The sequence below is a fragment of the Jaculus jaculus genome, chromosome 14, assembly GCF_020740685.1.
Source record: "Jaculus jaculus isolate mJacJac1 chromosome 14, mJacJac1.mat.Y.cur, whole genome shotgun sequence".
Classification (NCBI taxonomy): Eukaryota; Metazoa; Chordata; class Mammalia; order Rodentia; family Dipodidae; genus Jaculus; species Jaculus jaculus.
The window spans coordinates 45423530-45438516 of record NC_059115.1 but is presented as its reverse complement, the minus strand read 5'-3'; the positions used below and the strand labels follow the sequence as shown (position 1 = coordinate 45438516).

The 14987-nt window shown below is 38.0% G+C and overlaps 1 pseudogene; it reads right to left on the bottom strand.

Annotated features, from left to right (window-relative positions):
* Positions 1 to 513: 513 nt before the first annotated feature.
* LOC101612420 lies at positions 514 to 13679 on the bottom strand (annotated as a pseudogene).
* Positions 13680 to 14987: the final 1308 nt, after the last annotated feature.

The window sequence follows — 14987 nt, the reverse complement described above, 5'->3', positions numbered from 1 at the left end:
CTTTGTTTTTACATTTAAATATAAAAATACTACTTTGTTTTGTGTTATAAATGGAGGACCAAGCAGTAAAGAACTTTTCTTCTCTTAAGGTAGGACAGCCATCTGTTGTCGCTGAGCTGCTGTTTGTGAAGGGTGTGGGTGGCTCCAAGCAAGAGAAACACAAGAGGTAAACTAACCCCCAGTTCTTGCTCTTCTCCTAATCTCCACTAGTGAGAGTTGGTTTAATCTTAAGAATTGAAGTTTCCCACCAAGGAGACATGCCATCCTAAGTAGTCAGGCCTGCCCTTTCAGCTGTCCTTTTGAGAAAGTTCTCCCCTCCTTCAAACACTGCTTTGTGCGGAGGTGACATCTGCCAGACTAGCTCACCTCCAGAGAGAAGCGGTCACCACCTTTCCCTGAGCCCACCCACACATTAGAAAGGAAGAAAACGGGGGCTGGGTACATGGAGATTAAGAACTTGATCCCTCTATCCTGACCAGGGAAAAGCAAGGTTCACTGGGCATGAGGAATAAAAAAAAAGACCTTGAAATCCCACTTTTGAGTAATGAGGATAATTAAGACACCAGGGAGAGGGAGAGTTGCAGTGGGATGAAGAGCTGGGAAGGGCTCAGTCGCTGGAAGCATCGTCCCCTTAGTTTTTGTACTGGAAGGGCTCATGGCCAGTCTCGTTGAGAAGACGTGTACGGATGATGGCTTCTGCACTGCAAAGGGGTCGCAGTTGGCAGAAGGGCACTGGTCTTTGAAATAACCCTCTTCTGGCCGACAGAGCAGGGAATGCGGATGCTGGCGCTGCGGTTGGCAACACCGGCGGAAAAGTCGTTGATGTTGGAGGTCTCGAGGAAGCCAGTCAGTCTCCGGGCATTGTCTAGGCCTCCCTTGGGATCGTGGGCACCCACATGGTACTGGTGCCGCTTGCTGAGTTTCTCCATGGCCTCCTCAATGTACTTCAGGCCATTCTCCTCCCGCATGGCCTTCGTGCTGAAGTCGGCATGGCAGCCCACGCCTTTCGGGCCACCCACAGGTGATCTCCCATGCGGATTCCTTCACAGGGTCCAGTTTGGAATTCCCACTGGGCAGGCATGACCTTGGCATTTGTTCCTGTGATCTTGACTCCGGCATACAAGCAGGCCCGGTAGTGAGCCTCCACCATGTCTCTGCCGTAGGCTTTGTCAGCTCCCACGCCACAGTAATAGGGCCTTGGGGCCCAGGGAAGCCATTGGAAGGCCAACCAAAGGGGTGCCCATCCATCCCCATGAGAGTGTAGTCCTGCTCCATTCCAAACCAGGGGTGCTGGCTGCTGACCATGTCCATGATCCACTTACAGGTGTGCCTTAAATTGGTCTCGGCAGGCTTCCGATTATACTTGAAAACTTCACAGAACACCAGCTTGTTGGGATCCTCGCGGAAAGGGTCACGAAACATGGCAACTGGGAGGAGGTACATGTCACTGTTGGAGCCTTCAGACTGGAAAGTGCTAGAGCCATCAAAATTCCATTCCCGCAACTCTTCTACGCACTTGGGCTCACAGTCCAGGGTGCGGGTCTTGCAGCGCAGCCCTTCTCCTGTACCATAGATCAAGACATACATGGCTTGGACTTTCTCACCCTGAGGCAGGGCCATGTACATCTGCTGGATGCCTTTGTTCAAGTTGGAACTTGCTGAGGTGGCCTTGGTGGAAGGCGTTCTGGGCGGCCGCATGCCAGCAGAAGGTGGGCAGGCGGCGAGAGCGAGGTGGAGAGAGCACGTAAGGACATCGGTGTACGGTTCAGACGCTGCGCTGGGCTCCCATTCTCGGCTCTGCCACAAAAAGTTTTCTAAAGACAAACTATTAGAATAAACATTTCTCCAAAATCAAATCTGAAGCAAGAAAAGCCATTCACAATAATCACTGAGGACACACACCTTAAAAGTGCAATGTGAGGTCACAGGCCTATTGAAAGAGCAAAATTAAAAATAGCGAACACCCCCAATGCTACTGAGTATATGGGGAAACAACCTCATGCACTGTTAGTGAGAAGCTGAAAAAAAAAAAAAAATCCTAATTATTTCTTATACATAAATCCCAGCTGCAGTGATCTATTAGAAAGTATTGGTAATGCCTGTGGCGAGCAGTGGTATTTTGAAACAGGCAGAACAGAAATAACCCTCTGTCCACCAATGGATGCACTTATGCATCTAGTATGACATATTCACACAATGGAATAGTGCCTTGCCATAAAAAGAAAGCACAATGATGTGCTATAACATAGGAACCCCTTTAAAACTTGGTGCTTAGTTAAAGAAGCCAGACCAAAAAAAAGATGTAAATTTGTGTGGTTTTATTTATGTGTCCTGCCAAGAGAAATGGAGAGAGAGAGAGAGAGACAGAGGGAGAGAGAGAGAGAGAAAGAGAGAGAGGGAGGGAGAGAGAGAGAGAGTGAAAATGTAAATCATTGGTTTCAGAGTTCAAGAGTGGGAATGCATGACTATAAAATTCATATGCAGTTTATTAGTGGGAGGATGGAAATGTTTGCATTTGAAGTGTGGGTATGACTATACAACTTAGTTTACTAAAACCATTTAGTATTCTTAAACTAGATGAATTTTTTGGTATATGGTTTATATTTCTACAAAGCTGTTAAATATGATTTTGTATAAACTTTATGAAGATAAGCATTAAGAGAACCCAATCATTACTGATAATTTCATTACTTACAATTACATTTTGATTTGTTCTGTTTGCACTGCTATAAGTGCTATTGATCACAGTAAGCTATATATAAATTTATTTTTTCACCCAGTGTGTGCTAATGTAAAATATGGTTAGCCTAGGGATTTTCTCTTGGGAATTGTGTGTATGTATGTATGTGGGTTTGTGTACATTTTTGGGTGCTTGTATGTGAAGGCCAGAGGACAAACTCAGTTGTCTAATCTTTGTCTTTTTTTTTTTTTTTTTTTTTTGATACAAGCTCATCCACTGGCCCAGATCTTACCTTTTAGGCCAGACTGTCTGGTCAGTGAGACCTGGCTGGTCAGTGAGACCCAGAGGTCTGCCTGTCACTGTTTCCCCATGGCTGGAAATACAAGTGCATACCACTATGCCTGGATTTTTTTTTTTTTAATGTGGTTTCTGGGAATGAACCTTGAGTCTTCATGCTTGCAAGGCAAACACTTTACAGTCTGAGCCATCTCTTGGAGATTTTATTTACAGCCTTGCCAAACTGACATAGACTGCTGTTCAAGCCAGTTTGGAGGATCCCTCTGCAGCATTAGTTTCAAGCAAAGCCGAAGCCACAGATGAACTCCTCACCCAACAGGAACACAAAAGCAGTCTCAAAACAACAGCAGCAGCAGCAGCAACAACAACAGAAACGGGAAGTCAGAGACATTGCTGGGCATGGTGATGCACACCTTTAATCTCAGCTCTGGGGAGGCAGACAGAAGGACTGCCTTGGGTTTGAGGCTACCCTGAGACAACATACTGAATTCCAGGTCAGCCTGGCCACAGTGAGACCCTACCTCAAAACAACAACAACAACAACAAAATTCTGGGGATTTGGAGAAGATGATAAAATTACATTTGTCTTCTTTTACCAGAATTAGAACCCACTTTTCTTATCACATGAGAATAATAGATTGTCTTGCCTGAGACTCTTGGTGGCCACACTATGCAGAGAATTATTTGTGTAGTCTAGAAAGATAAGGGCTCACAAGGGAATACAAAGTTTTTTTTTTTTTTTTTTTATTCAAAGTAGAAAGGGAAAAGCTACTTTAAACATTCCAAACATTCCTAAAACTAAGACAAATAACCATCCAGAAATGTCGTAGGTAGTCTGAAGAGAAATTGCTTTTCACATATGCCAAGGATGCAACTTGTTTTATCCTGTGTCTAGAAAAATGCATGTAATTATGAGTTTTCCTAGTCAAGTGAACTTTTAGCACAAAAAGAAAATTCAGATGTATATGTGTACTATATGTACGTAAGTCTCACTTGTAATACTAAAGAAAGAATATCTCATTTTTTTTAACCTTTTCCTAAAGTCAAGTAACAAAGCCTTATGAAATTTCTCTTGCTGTCTAGGTCTTGACTTTTTCCTTTGCCTGCTGTGAGATTTAGGAAGATATCTTCCTCTAAGTAATTTAGCTTAATTCCAAAGGCCCTATTTAGAAAATTGGCAGCATCATTAGAAATATACCCACAGGCACTAGAGGGCAATGATGGACAAAGATTACTGAGATCCAAGAAAACTCCAGTGACTATGATGGGATGCTCATTAGTTTCAAATGAATAACACTTTAGATACAACTTTAAATATTCTGAAGACATTTCCAGCCACTGCCTCCAACTTGATTACAGGAACAAAGAGGGCAAGGTTTGCTTGATAGCAATCAACTCTCCTTCCTGGTTGCATCAGGGCACTTTGCCCAGACTGAACCCAAACCATTTTAAGATCAAATTGGCAGGGTGAGGAGATAATGGCCCATGTCAGAGTCAAGAACTTTTCTGGAACCAGAAATCAGAATCACAGCCTTCAATCTGCAGTAGGAAAAAAAGGAAGTGTTCATTTATGTCTCATGATGCCTTATAGTGTGATGAAGAGAATCATTTATGCAAAATCTATTGATGAAAATCTGATTAACAACTCATATTTTGCTGTCAGCTTGACTGGTAGCTGCAGGAGGCTATACTGATAAGGGATTAAACTGTATTGTTTTTTCTACTTAATTTCCCTTTCTCTTTTGCAGTTTCATTGTACTGTTGAATCAGAGTTCTGCTGAACAGTTGGATGAAATCCCACAACAGAGATTTGACTAGAGCAATGTTTTGCAAAATGAGATCCCTGGACCAGTGTGTCAGCATTATTCCATAACTAGCTACAAATGAACATCCTTCTACCTCAGCTGCAGCCTCCTCAGGCAGCATCTCTGCGGGTAGAGCCTGTCACCCTTCATTATCTTCATTTTCTTTTAAAAGTTTGTACTGAGTATTGACAAACAGTAGTTCTATAGTAGACATGATACATGTATGCAATGTGGAATGACAACAAAGCTAATAAAACATATTCATTACCCAAAATACTTATCTCTTTCTCCTCATGGAAATCCAGAAATCTTTGACAAACCCTACATTCTCAATCTTTGATAACCACCACTGCTTTCTTTCTCTACTTGTATCAGCTTAAATGTTTCAGATTCCAGTTATCTATATTTAAAAAACATATGCTAAATTCTGAGAAAAATTGACCTGGAGGCCAGAATACAATGTTTTTAAGAAGTAATGATTATACAATATTACTAATACATAAACATGAGGTATATAAAGTATAATCTATTATCTCTTTTACATTTGTTTCATGCTATATCCACAAATATCTTTACACTGTAAATATTTTCAGGATTCATCATTTGTATGCAACTCAAGATACATTTTATTGACCTTTGGGTTAATGTTTATGTCTAGATTCTAAACTACTCCAAATACCCTTAGTAAATTTCTCCTATTATTTTGATAATGGTACTAAAGCACATAATAGCATAATTCTTTAGTTTACAAAATATATTTCAAATGGAAGATATGTGTTCAAATCACTTGCACTGAGTAAAAGCCATGATTTGAATGTAATGCCTTTGTTACCCGGATCATTGTTTTCCCCATATTATGGACACCTATACAATACATGAAGTGTTTTTTTTTTTTTTTTAATCATACCAGAAAAAAAGATAATGTTTTCACAATAAGACTAATTAGGCAAAATGATATTTTCTTAACATTTTCTAATGTTTGATGAATACCAGATTTAATTGGAAAAGAAAAAGAAGCAGATGGAGTTTTCTGGAAAGTAGAAAGAAACGTTTAGATATTTTGCAAGAGTTACTGAGGAAATCCACATGTGTAATTGAGATGATGTGGGTAAAGCTAAGTCATTTACACACTTCTTGCCAAAGTAGTAGCACTTAGTGAGGGCCCAGTCCTGCAGAAGGAAACAAATGACGGCATGTTTATGTTCAGCAGCTGATTGCTATTAATGCTAAAGAGTCTGACATATCTGAGACCAAGGAAGACACAGGATATGCGACTTCCTCTTGGTCAATCAGCAGATGTTTATTGAGGACCTGTGATGTGTCACACACCATTGCAAATCCAGAACTAATGATGAGAATCAAACTGTGTATTCAGTATAGAGTCAAAGGGGACACAAAGTAATGGAAGGTGAACCAATAATCAAGACAATATTTTAATGTGATGCTTTGAAATAATTACCAAATGAGTCAAAAATCCATAAGGATATAGCATAATTGTAATTAAACATGCAATATGTCTTATCCATGTGTTTTCTAGTTTTAAATATGGTTTAGTATGCATTGCTGATTTGGGGGGCTGGAGAGATGGCTTAGCAATTAAGATGATTGTCTGCAAAGCTAAAGGACCCAGGTTCAGTTCCCCAGGACTCACATAAACCATATGCACAAGGTGGCTCATGTGTATGAAGTTCTATCTGCCTCTCTCTTTCTTGTAAATAAATAAAATAAAATATATTTTCAAAAGAAATAATTGATCTTGGGGTTGGTGACATAACTTTGCTTGCTTGCAAAGCTGCCAACCTGGGTTAAATTCTGCAGTATCTATGTATACAGCCAGATACACAAAGTGGCACATACATCAAGGAGTTCACTTGCAGCAACAAGAGTCTCTGGCACACTCACTCTCATTCTCTCTCTGCTTTGAAATAAACAAAAATAGACTAAAAAAAGAATTATTGATGTTCATCTGATTTTTTTATTCTTTTTTAAACTATTTATTTATTTATGAGGTGGGGAGAGGCAGATAGAAAGAATGAAAATGCCAGGGCCTCAAGCACTGCAAACAAACTCCAGACACATGTGTCACCTTGTGCATCTGGTCTTGAGGAATCTGTCCTGGGTCCGTGGGCTTTGCAGGCAAGCACCTTATTTGCTAAGCTACTTCTCCAGCCCAATCTTGGGGCTTTTCATTTTGATTTTGGCAAGTATCACATAAAATAGCATTTCTTATAATCAATAAACTTTTGGACCTTACAATTTGTACCTGAGGCAGGAACAACCTTACCTATTTTAGTTCTGCCTTGTGCTGAAAACTTCTCATTCATATGTCAAGGAACCATTAGTCCATAAAGCATATGATTTGTTATATATGGAAATTAAGTGTTGTAGTAAGGAAGTAAATGAGTTTGAAAATATATGCAAGTATGCAAACACACAAAGATGTAAAAATATCCTAATATATTTGGGGCGAAGAAAATATCATTGAAATCTCATATGCCAATTTCTGTTTGTGATAGTAGAATTATGAAAAGACATGACTGTATGTGTTTTGACTATTAATTTTTATGTTTTTTCACTACTTTCCTAACTTATGGTAAATATTGTCAAGTTGCATTAGTACTATTATTAGTTGTATAAAATCATTTAGCACAATTGTAAGAAATGATTCTCAAAACTACTTCTTCAGGTCTCTACCTCAAATACTCTATCTATAAAATTATTTTCATTGTTCCCTGGAATGCAAAGACCATATGTGTGAATAGACATGGGAAGTGGGACTAGGTAAATGTAACACTAAAAATCACTGATAGTAGAAGTGATTGAAAGTAATGGACGGTCTCATGGGGTAAGGGTTGCTGGCTTTGTTCCACTTGCACTAAATTACATATAATTGTGCATTTACAATTGCAAGTATGAGTCTCATTTTGTTTGGGGTGAATTGCAAGACCCTCAATGATGCTAGTGTACAAACACAGAGAACCACTGTGCTAAACATTTAGGACTCAGTCTAGATTGACATAGAACACACGGAGCTCTCCATGATCCTTCTCATAGAATGCTGCATACTCCAGTGTTGTAGAATGCTTCCACTTTTATTTTTTATTTTGGGTTTTTAAAAATTTATTATTATTATTTTCTATTTATTATTTTATTATTATATTTATTATTATTTTCATTTTTTATTTTGGGTTTGTAAACAGTGTGGCCTGGGGACTTGAGTTATTTCAGGATTAAGTGGTAATTTATGAGCATATGTGAGTTCCTAAAATAAGACAAGATGAAATTGTTGCATCTTCGGCAGGGAAAGATGTTCTATTCTGTTTATGCTGTGCAGTGTGGTATAACAATCCTAAATGCCCAGTTGATCCTAGAGTAAAATATTTGTTTCTCATCAGTGAGATTTTGAAAAGTCTGTCTTTGTGGACTGTTGTCAAACTGTCAAGGAGTTTTCAAGGAATGAGGGAAGAGAGAGAGGAGAGGAGAGAGAAAGAGAGACTGACTCCAGGAGACTTACTGCTATACCAGCTTTAATTAGGAAAGCATAATGAAGGAATGTTGGCAGGAAAATTATGGAAAACCCAGCCCCTGATAAGTTTGGGTGGTTTATATTAAAACAAACATTGCTAAATGAATGTGGCGTGTTTTTTTTTTTTTATATGGAACATTCATTTTTGTGAATGCACAATTAGGATGGGATTTGTATCAATGTTCTTGAGCTACTGTATCTTATGTCACGTAGTTAGGGCATTTTATGGTTTCAAAGAAGGTAAAGTGCCAGCATTGTACACTTATTTCTATTCCATTTAGATGGAGTTATCACAGACTTAGTCCTCCATACATAGGTCTTGCACATCTTTTCATTTTCTCATAAGCATAGTCAAAAGTGGTTATTTCAAGAGAATTTTGTGAAATCCTCACATTAAAGGTCAGAATAATACTTACTATTTTAAGATAGTTGAGCCATGACACAGTACCTATGATTTCTTATGTTGTTTATTACCTTTCTCCGTGAACTGAGCATGCATGTGATTAGTACTAGTAGAGTATGATAGAGCTGATGCTATGTGACTTGCCAGACTAGGTCACAGCTTCTTTCTAAGATGTGAAGATGTAAGATGCAGGAGCCATTATGTGGAGAGAGCTTGATGAGAATGTAGAGATGCTAATGTCCTCCTGGCTTAGGTACAAAATGCTTGAGTGAGTGAGTGAGTGAGCTATAGATGAGTTCTATGGCAAAATTTCAACTATCCCAGCTTACAGGAAGTGGGGCAAGAGAAACACATGAACAAAACATGCCATCATTTGAAGACACCACATTTCAGGAAGGTTAGCTTTGTAGCTTTAGATAACCAGAACAAAAGCAGAAAAGCTATTAGTGACAAAATTAGCATTGATCAACGAAAGGAAAATTTATGACTCTGTTTCCATCACTCTCTGTATGTTTACCTTGCTTTCCCTTCACAGTGATTATCACAGTACAATATGTTTACTTAATTGCTTATTCTTGCTGCTAAACATACAGAGAGTAAGTTTTGCTCAGGGAAAAAACAGACTCTGATTAGATCACTGTTTAGGATCTAGTATGTACTAACACAGTGCTGTAGTATAGAATATGAAAAGATACTTTGTTGTGTAAGAATGTGGTTAATATGTGTGCATGGTATGTGTACATATGTGTGAACATTTATATGCCCTGTATATGTGTGTGGGCCAGAGGAGAACTTTGGATGTTCCTCTCCACCACCCATCAGTACTTTCCTTTGAGACAGTCTCTTTCTGATTCCTGAACTTACCATTTTAGCAAACCCTAGTAATTCTTCAGTCTGTGCTCCCCATAGGACTGGGTACTGGGTTTATGGTTGTTTGTAGCCATGCCCTCCTGCTTACATAAGTCAAACTCAGGTGGTCTCAGGCCCCCTCAGGCCGTCATGCTTGCATGGAAAGTGTTCTTAACTGTTAAGCTGTCACCTTAGCCCAGAATCCTTTGTAAACCACCCATTTTTACCAGGACAGTGAAAACCAAAAGTTTGTTTCATTGATATAACTTCTTTATTTCAGAATATTTATGAAATTTTGGTCAACTATTTCATTTGTGTCAAATAATAATAACCTATGCTTACAAAAAGGCATGAAATAAAATTTTATTTTTCAAAATTTTCTCTACCACTTCAATATCATGAGAATTTGGCCAGGTTTTCATCTTATTTAAAGAATTTGATGAGTCATAAAATGTAATTATGTCAAATTTCTCAAGAACCTAATGGATGAAAACTTTGTGAACATATTAAAGAAATTCAACTTACTATTGGATTTAGAAAATCTTTATAGGAATTCCACAACATGATTAGTTCATGCTATTAGGACATTTATCACAACAAATGGGCTAGGCTATTATGAAATTCGTGGACATAAATCCACATAATGATATGTTATGGACTCTGTAAATAGCATTAAATTAGTGCACCATCTTATTTAGCACTAACATTAAAGTAATTCTGTTCAATTTTCTTTTCGGACTTCAAATTTCTCAACTTAAGCTTCAAATCTCCAAGCATCTGTTGGAAAGTCTCTGCTAAGCTAGGCCATTACACAGGAATGGAAAGGTTATTTTTTGTGAGTATGATCTCAGTGACTTCAGCATTTCAGCTTTACCAAAGAGAAAGCAAAGAGAAAGGGCAGGGCTTGAAGAAAAGGGTCAGATTTTGAACTAGTGTATCTGAAAATGATTAGAAGTTTGGAAACATTGTAATAGAAATAGAACATGAAAAGTTCATGAGAATATGCCTGTTTATGAGTCTTTCATGTACCATTCTGAACTTTTTAAACTTTAATCCATCATTGCTAAGGAAACAGTATAGGAAAAATGTAGACAAACTATAAAGATCTCTCATACATGTAAACTATGGAATACACACACACACACACACACACACACACACACACACACACACATATATAATTGCTTTATTATTTATTTATTTTGGACAAAGAGAGATAAAGAGGCAGATATAGAGAGAGTGGGTGTGGCAGGGCCTCTAGCCACTACAAACAAACCCCAGATGTGTGTGCCACCTTTTGCATCTCACTTTACATGGTACTACGTAATTGAACCTGGGTCCCTGTGCTTTGCAGGCAAGTCCCTTAACCACTAAGCAATCTCTGCATCCCTCGACTATATACATTTGGTGTTGTAAAATAGAGAAGATCAGCTCAACTGCCCACCTTTGTAAGCATGACATTTCTCTGCTTCCAGTTAGGTGTGAGAAGCATAAAATTCCACCCTGTTCAATGCTAACATAGCTACACACCTGGATATAATGGTATGAAATTATGAAGGGTCTTGACAATGCAATATGTAAAAAAATAACTTGGATGGACAACTAATATTTTAGTATTCACTGTCACTGAAATTATTTATTAGAGAATTGAAATTGCTCAATCAAAACAGCAGTATTCATAGATGTGGGTGTAAGGGTTCATGGCTAAAATTTCACCATTTGGGAGGCTGAGATACAAGGATCACAAATTTGAACTTGTCTCAAAAAATTCAATCTTCTTAATTATCACATTTCCATAATATTGCTTCCATCTGTAGTGTGTTAGTGTAAATATGCACCTTCAGGTTCATCTATGGTCATCAGTATTACAGTTTTCAGAAATTCTGTGAGCTCATTAATTGGATGATTTTAATTTATTTGCTTAATAACACAAAGTATAACACATTTAAACCTATTTATTCATGGTGACTTTATTATGGTTAAATATGCACAACACACATTACAATGGAACCATTTTTTAAGTGATGTTCATTTCATTCCCAACATTGTACAACTATGACTACCATCCCTTTCCAGAAATATTCCATTTTCCCCAAAATAATCTATATAACTTTTAAACCAAAAATTTTCATTGGCTGTCCTCCCAACCCCAATGCCAGTTAAACATCACATACTTTCTGTTCCTATAAATTTCCCTGCCATAAGTTCCTCATGTGAATGGGATCATACCATATTTGTGGTTTTGTGTCTAGATTATTTTGCTGTCATGATTTTATGGCTTTTGCATTTTGTGGTATCTATCAGTTAAGGCTAATTAATATTCTGTTGTAAGCATATAGCACACTTTGTCTACCCATGCACTAAGGCACATAAGAAGTGTAGTCATAGGGCACAACAAAAGAAAAATTTCATTTCTTAAAAGAAGGGAGAGAAGTGAATAGATAACTAGTATGATAGAGAAGGGCTTTGTTTGGAACCTGTGGAAAGGCTTGATTATATGGTCATCAATAGGTATTTTATGAACATAGATACCCAATGTTCACTTGCAATCTCTTCTAGTTCATTTTCACATTTTAACAAAACCACTGTACTCATTAGTACCTAGTATGAGTGAGAACATTTATCTATTTATTCACTTCTCAGCACTAGAAATGAATGAACTGTGCTTTTAGTCTGATTCTTCTGCAATAATAGTTAGCTGTGAGGAACTCATCCACTGGGGCTCAGAGAGAATTCTATCTTCTCATGGTCATGTAGGCCAACCACATCAATACTTCAGGAGGCCCAGAGATCCTATCATATAACCACAACCATTCTTTTTTTAATAGTTTATTTATGAGAGACAGAGAGAGAGAGAGAGAGGTCATGGGCACACCAGGGCTGCTAGCCACTTCAAACTCCAGATTCATGTGCTACCATGTGCTTCTGGCTTGTGTGGGTTCTGGAGAATCAACCCTAGGTTCTTAGGCTTTGTAGGCAAGCATATTAACCACTAAGCAATTTCTCCAACCCCACATAGCCATTTTTTAAAGTTTCAATGCACTTTGTGGAAAAAGGATTTTGAAGAATCATTCCACAAACCAGTTAATTGGGGTCAGAGGACCCATGTTAACTATGTGTAGCACCAGTTCATAGACTGATATTAGACTGGAGCCTGTAGACTGGATCTGTACACTGAAATAAACTCTTTTTTCCTCTACTTGATTTTTTGCCAGGTATTTTGAGCCAGTTATAGGAAAGCAACTGATTCAGAGTTCATTGAAACAAATCAAAACCTTAAGACTCTACTAAAACAGAATTATAAGCAATTTTTTTCTGGCATTTGTGAAAAATAGAATCTTGCAGAAACACTCTCCTAAGTTGTATAGTTTTTAGCAAGAAATTCTGGCACAAAGCTCTGTAGCACTTCCCCACAAAAATAGCCCAGGTTGTATATAGTATGTGAAGAAAGCAAAGAACAAGCTGGATGATTTAGAGATTACTAGATCCCCTGGAACGTTCTCGGCCTGATTAGCTGTTGCTTCAAGTTAATTGTTTTAAAAGAGCTTTCACATTAATGAACAGATGTTCTAGTCATTGGTGTTCATAACCTTTCCATTGACATCTCTTTTCATTTTCAACCTCTATTGCATCCTTCACCATACCAATGCTCACACTCACACATGCATACATGTGTGTGCATGCACACACACACACACACACACACACACAAACACACAAACTTTTGTCATTCTTTAACTTTATGACCACTTCTTGAATACATACCTTTATTTTTCATAAGTTTTATCCCTCTTGAAAAACAAGGAAGAAACATGCTAAGGTATTGACTTTGGCATTGTTACCAAACATCAGGGCTTTGGAAACTAACACATTTGCTTTCTTTCCTATGTGGCTCCTTATTAGAAATCAGCCTGGCAAAGGGGGAAGATACTAATACAAATGAATGAAGGGTCATGTGAGACTATTAGGAAATGATGTCTCAAAGTCAGTTTCCAGCAGGCTTATTATGGGGCCATAACATACCATGTTTATCACTGGCTTCTCTGTGTTGATGCCATTTTCCTCTCTGAGGTTTACCTCGGAGTTACTGGGAAAGGTAAGTGGGTGAGATGAAGTCATCAATGCTTTACCTAGTGTAATTAAATGACCTCATTTTAGGACTCTCCTTGTTCAGATGACTTTGCTTAGGCCATAGCACAAAACCTGATTCTCTCCTTCCACTGACATGTACACTAGAGGAATTCCAACACACAGAAAAAGTGGGCTGGAGAGATGGCTTAGCGGTTAAGCGCTTGCCTGTGAAGCCTAAGGACCCCGGTTCGAGGCTCGGTTCCCCAGGTCCCACGTTAGCCAGATGCACAAGGGGGCGCACTTGTCTGGAGTTCGTTTGCAGAGGCTGGAAGCCCTGGCGCGCCCATTCTCTCTCTCTCCCCCTATCTGTCTTTCTCTCTGTGTCTGTCGCTCTCAAATAAATAAATAAATAAAATTAAAAAAAAATTAAAAAAAATATAAAAAAAAAAGAAATAATGTATTCTTCCCTTGTTTGGTACTGCCTGGATCTGTATGGAAAACTCTGAGGCAAGCAGGAAAGTTCAGTAAGGTCCTTATTCAGATGTTGTTTTTTTTTTTTTTCACAAAAAAATAAAATTTCTAAAAACTAATTTGATAAACAGTTTCCATTAGATTCATTTATTTATTCTTTGTCCAGCCAATAAATTAGTTTTTCTAAGAAAGACTTTATCCATTCCCTGTGCTTGAATTTGCTGTAGGAAAAGAGCAGCATTTAAGCAAATACTTCCATATGATAGGTTTAGATAGCTGGTATTATTTAAAAATCTTACATATAGTACTTGTAAGGCTTGGAGTTGAATCTGAGCCAATATGAAAATTTTCAAGTAGGTAAATTCATCCTGGAATAGCTTTATGACTTATTATCATTCATGATTTTCTTTTGTCATTTTTCTTTATTATTTATTCATAAATATGAATGCAGTTGTCCCTTGGTGTCTGCAAGATATTGTTTACAGGGCTCCCCACCAATGCCCACCTCTGCAGCCCAAGTCCCTTAACATAAAATGATACAGTGTTTAAATATAACCTACACACATCCTCCTGTAGGCTTTAAATTGCCTCTGTATTGCTTATAATGCTAACCATAATGCAAATACTATGTAAATGCTTGTTACAGTGCATTGTTTGAAGGATTATGACAAGAAAAAAATCTATGCATGATCAGCACAGATGAAACTTTTTCTCTGCTTATTTTAAAGCTAAGGTTGAATTAAAAAGGGATGACCATTCTATTCATGGTGTCAATACTCCAGAGTCCAGATAGTACAAAAACTTTGTCTCATATGCATTTGGTGTTAATTATTGATTTCATTACTAAGAAAGCAGAAACTCTAATGATGATTATGGCTAATGTGT